Genomic DNA, 6,267 nt, shown 5'->3' on the forward strand with positions numbered 1-6,267 from the left:
CCCCACTAAAACTGATAGAACATCACCATCCGCTGAATCTTCTTCTTAAACAACATTCATAGATTTTGAAATCCTCTCATGCTTTTTAGCATTTCCTTTCTTCCAATCCAAACACTCCGATTTTACATGCCCCTTTTTATCGCATTTATAACATTGGATTTCCTTCTTCTTCTTGGATTGATTTTGGTATTTCTGACTAGACCCATTCTTAAACTTTCCTTTGCCTCGCTCATTACTACCCTTTACCACAAGTCCTTCTCCTTCATCACATATCTTCAACCTTTGATGAAAATTTAACAAGACACTTGTTACCTCTTCTAGATCAAGAGTTTCTTTTCCCCACGCAAGAGTGGTCACAAGATTTTCGTTGGTATGAGCCGAGGGCAAAGAATTTAATAGCATCAAAACCTTATCATCCTCATCAAACTTCACATCAACCCTCATTAAATCATTTAAGATTTGGTTAAAAGCATTGATGTGTTGATCTAGACTTGATCCTTCAACCATCTTAAGCCAATATAAACGCTACTTAAGAAAAAAAATTTTATTGAGAGATTTAGACATGTACCGACTTTCTAACTTTCGCCAGATAGTTGTTGGAGAATCCTTCTCCATCACCCAATAGAGAACTTCGTCAGCCAAACACAAGCGTATTGTAGACGCTGCTTTTGCTTTTAAATCTACCCATGTTGCCTCATCCATTCCTTCTGGTTAAGTATCAAGCAAAGCCTTAGCCATTCCTTGTTGCACAAGAATGTCCTTCACTCTTCTCTGCCAAAAACTGAAGTTTCCAGTTCCATCAAATTTGACAACGTTAAATCTTGTAGAAAACGATCCTGATATCATTATAACAATCGTTCTAATACCAATTTGTTGTAACATGGATCGAATAACGAAGATGCACAGTGAAATAAACAAGTAAATAACACAACCAAAACAAAAACAACAACACGATTTACTTGGTTTGATAAAGTCTACATCCACAGAAGTAATGACACACAAATTTCACTATGGAAATCACAATGTACACAATATACTTCTCTAAATGATCACACTCTCTTCAATGTATGCCCATAATAACATATATAGAAGTTCCTCAGAGGTTTCCCTCCATTTACCTAACCACCTAATGTTCAAAAATTCAAAATTCAGAAAAACTGCTTGCAACCCAGGCGCCATTCGTCAACAAGTACAGGGCTTCGTCGACGATCCACAAAAGACAATTCATCGACCAGAACAGGCTTTCTTCGATGAGTCCTAAACTCTAAAATTTTCCTGCTCTCGGTACTTTCTCGTCGACGATCACAGAACCTTCGCTGACGACTCGTTGTTGTCCACTCGTCAACGAACACAGGGCATTCGTCGACGAGCTCTGTTGTGCTATCCCTTTATGTTTTTCCCTCTTCCTTCTCTTCTTACAAAAAACAAAGTATAAGAGTCACAAACAACATTAGGCAATTTAAGAAATTAGAAATAACAATTCTTTTTAACTAGAGTTTGGAAACCATTTTTGCTCAAAAATACTAAAAGAGGGAATAAGGATAGCACAGTTGGGCTGATAGAGCTTGCACAAGTTGTGCAAAGGTTTAAAATTTTAGAACATTATACATATACATATTCGTGCAAGCTATGCTAAGGTTTAAAATTGCAATAAATTATACATATAGATATTAATCACTTGCTTTTAACGTCTATATTCATAAATGTTGAGCACTACAACCCAAGTTAAAGGTAGATATGATACTTTATCATTTAGGCTTCCATCTCACATTTTCTATTTCTGAAGCCATTTGAGTCCCCATAAAGTTCCACATCGAAGTTATAAATGGAACTCCATCATTTACAAGTTCTCTTCTTTAAAATCACTATCCATAGTCGTTCCCAAATTTATATTCAAATGTCAAAAATGAATTACTTTAGCAATGCACTAGGGATTTACCAAGCGACAAAAAAACCCTAATTATATTTTGAAAATCCAAAACATACTCTACTATAATGTAACCTATATCATTCAATGACATAATTCGACATTTATATCTAGGAATTGCGTATTTATTATTATTATTTAAAATTTTGTTTCCCTATGAAATTAGCTTTTGAATTATGTTTAGAAATTTATTGTTGAGTTGGTCTTGCCATGTATAATAAACTTTACAAATGATGAAATAAATTTTTTTTAAAAAAAGGAATAAGGGAGTTTAGAAGTTGGGCCTTGCATGTGGCATGTATTGTGGGTTAACATGGGCAAAATTTCCATGCCAAGCCTGTTTTTAAAGCTAATTATTTAGTCTTGGATCTGTTTATGTATTAGTACAGCATACATTTTCAACACATGTATAACTAACTTTGCAACTTTTTGATTTCTTTCAAGACTTTTTGTGGGGTAACGTGTGTTGTTTAATTTTCTAAGTCATGCTATAACAGATTTTTCAAAAGTAATATCTTGACTTTGAGACCATTGTGTACACAATTGTAGAATTTATTGAGTAATTGTTCATTATAAGCATATTGGGTATGTATAGAAGGAGTAAGACCTCATTGTCATAAGTAGGGATGAGCAAAATTTGGTGAAAATCGAATTAACCGAACCAATTCAGTCGATTCGGTTCGGGTAGAAAACAGTTCAGTTCGGTGTGGTTTGATTTTTTTTGTTGGTGAAAAATCAGTTTTTTGTTTGGGTTAATTTTAAGTTCAGTTAACCGAATTAATTGAACTATATAATAATAATTAAAAACTTATATATAAATAATATATAATCTACAAGACCATCACTGGGCAAGGGAATCAGGAATGGGGGATTTCATTTTAGGGTTCCAAATCCAATTTCCATATTCCAATTTCCCACTCCACTCTCCAGACTCCAGTGTGGTGGTGGACTAGTCGGCAGTCGCACACTCGCACTTGCGCTCGCTCTCACTATTGCCCTAGCCCTCGCCCTCATTGTGGCTAATTCGCTCCTATCCTTGCCTCGCCATGGTTGTTGCCTCTCAAGTTATTACTAAGGCTCTGCTATATACTAACTTTGTTTTTTCCAAATCTAGTTCGATTAATTGAATTAACCAAAAATTCGGTTTGATCGGGTAATGATTGGTTAACAATGATAATTCGATCAGTTCAGTTGTATAAAATTCTTAATCGAAAAAATTCGATTCATTCGGTTAATTAACCAAATTGGCTGAACTGACCGAATGCTCACCCCTACTCATAAGGGTAAAGGCGAAAGTGAGAGGTGAGTTATATAGTTTTTAGCTCCAGACAAAGAGAGTGTTAGTTTGTAAAAGAGGTTCACATGGGTTATTCCTCATGTAAATTTCTATTATTGAATTTTGAAAGTGTATTGTGTTCTTACAGTTGTGAGAGATGGAGTGACAAGATTCTTTTATTGTATTTTTTTCTACTCCTTGATAATAATCAAACTTTCATTGAATTGTCCATAGACTTAGGCCTAGTTTTGAAACACATAATATTGTTGTTATTTGATTTTCATTTCTTTATTACAATTTTGTTTTCTCTTTACCATTGTGGTTGTTTGCTCTCGTAGCCTAACATTTAATGTCTTCTTATAATTGCTTTTGATGTGTTTTCATTAAGTTGGATAATTTTTTTATATTTATCTTATCCGTTGAATTTTGTACTACAAATACCATGTACAAATGTCTTTTTTATTTTCATAAAATAATACTTCTCCAACTCAGAATAATTTGAGAATACAAAGAATTAAAGCTAACATGAGAATTACTTATATTTAAAGATGTATCGATAATACACTATTGAACTTTTTTGGTAAGTTGAAAACTCATAACTATATAAGTGAAGGAAGTCCATCTCCCATCTTATATCCCTTTTCACCCTTCTTAGAATTTGAACTCAACCCTAAAATAAGCATGTCTCAAACTTCTATCACTAGGATATCTCATAGAAGACAATACACTTCTAAACTAAAAATGGAGACTATGGATGGTGAGAGTTCGCTCTGTGAGTCAGTAGGGACAGTGGATGGTGAGAGTTTTCTGTGAGCCAGCGGGAACTATGGATGGTAATGGAGATGCTTCCCGGGAGTCGGGTTGGCTGAACGTCCATTTGATGCACATAAACCGTATCCGCATTCGGACTTTGCCCTAATCATTAAGACTTGGGGGCGGAGAACGTTGATTCATAGGTTTGGTACCGCACTAGGGGGTCCGAAGGGCTCGTTGATGGTTAGAGTTCCTATGTAATAAAAAAAAATGAGAACCCTATATTTTAAGAAACCTTCTATAATAAAAATTAAAATTCTTAAAAATCACAATATTTAAAGGCAACTTAAATCCAACTAACCATAACATCTTCTAAGAAGATGTACTTGCCTATTTGTATCAATGAGGCTATGGCCTATGGCTGCCTCACGTTATCGATCAAAGGTTTGTCCTTGATCATCCAATGGAGGTATAAGATTACCATTAAAAAAAAAAAAAAAAAAAATTACCTTACCCACTCTTAACATTGTTTAGCATGCCATACTTCATTTGGTAAAATCTAATTATATTAGTTCATAATTTCACATAGAAAATATATCTTAAACTTAAAAGGGTGGTTCAAACTTCAACTGTATAAGATATTTTCTTTAAGACAAAATTATAAGATCAATGAGTCAAAATAGATACTACCTCACTGAAAATGAATCAAAATTGTCACTCTTATGTAACATGATGCTTTGAAATATTTAAAAATTGATTTAACTATAAAAACTATTTTTACCTTTTATTTTATTTTATTTAAATTATAAAAATATTAGCATAGCTTTTAGTTGTTTAAGATTTGTATTAGAAAGATGGGAAAAAAAGAATTTTTTAGTTAAGAAATATAATTTTTTTTCAAATTATATCTTATTTTTTTAACTTTCCTAAAATTTTATAAAAGTAAAAAAAATTGAAAATATTAAATAGTTAAAAAAAATAAAAATAAGGGACATTTTTTAAGTTATTTTGAAGAGTGGAAAACAAAAAACTAGTTTCCACAAGTGAATAGTGTCTAAAACTTTCACTATTTTTTACTTTCTTTTTATATAAATATTGCAAAATTGAAAAACAAGCTAAATTTATATATATATATATATATATATATATTTAAATTAAAAATAAAAAATAAAAAATAAAATTAATCTTCCATAACCAAACAAATAAAGTTTTTTCTTCTCAAAATTTTTCTACTTAATATTTGGAGCTTATTGTAAGAAGATGTCTATGTCCCACATGAATATTATATGTGATAAAGGATAATGAAAGGTCATAGAATGAAATGTCATAGTGGATTAACTAAAGAGTTAATGTGAGATTAAAACGGAAAGTTGAAGAGTTTTCTATGTATCTATAGATAGCTATTGTTATAAGGAGTAGCATGATGGTGAAAATATTCTGCAAGGCAATAGAATAGATTAAAAGTAAGACATACAAGAATTGTCCTGTCTCTACCTTGACTCTCTGTCCATCAGTTATATTCTTATAAATCTGGTGAAATATAGAAAGAGATTGGGATTAAGCCAGAGAAACCATTTCTATGACATTCTTTTCGGTTGACATACACCATGAACGAACTCGATATGTGAATTTACGGTTTATCTTTATTCTGCATTAGAGATAGTATATATATATATGTGAAGATCTTGATAATATAAAGATCCTATGTTTATAGCAAGTAACAACGTGTAATCTATTACACTTACTAAACACAACATATTATATACTTGTAATAATATTTAACTCAATGAAACAACAATAGATCCACATCATTGGGACAATATATTTTACTTGTGTAGATCTAAGTACTAACTTACATTTTATAATAGGTAATTTTGAAATCTTACATTTTTAAAAGTTATCTGTCCACACAATACTTAAACTCATACAAGTGAAATATATGTTCTGATGATATGAGTTTGGTACTAATTTAGTGAGTCCAAGCATTAAATAAAATCATGAAAAATACTTATAATAAACGGTTACTCTATGTCATATTAACAATTGGACTAGTTTAATGCTAGGGCATTGGCGTAATGGTAAAGTAGCCTGACAATTCAATAGGAGTATCAAAGGTTCAAGTCCTGGTTGATGCACTCAGTTGATACTCCCAATTTGATGTAGTGCGGTTGTGTCCTGAGATATGTGTCCTGGGCAGCGGGTTGGCCGAAAATCTAATCAGGCTGTGAATAACTTATGACCACATCCGATTTGTTTGGGAGGCGAACCAGGGGGAAGATCGGCGTCCCGTGAATTTGGTGCCGCATCGGGG

The sequence above is a fragment of the Malania oleifera genome, chromosome 12, assembly GCF_029873635.1.
Source record: "Malania oleifera isolate guangnan ecotype guangnan chromosome 12, ASM2987363v1, whole genome shotgun sequence".
Taxonomy (NCBI): domain Eukaryota; kingdom Viridiplantae; phylum Streptophyta; class Magnoliopsida; order Santalales; family Ximeniaceae; genus Malania; species Malania oleifera.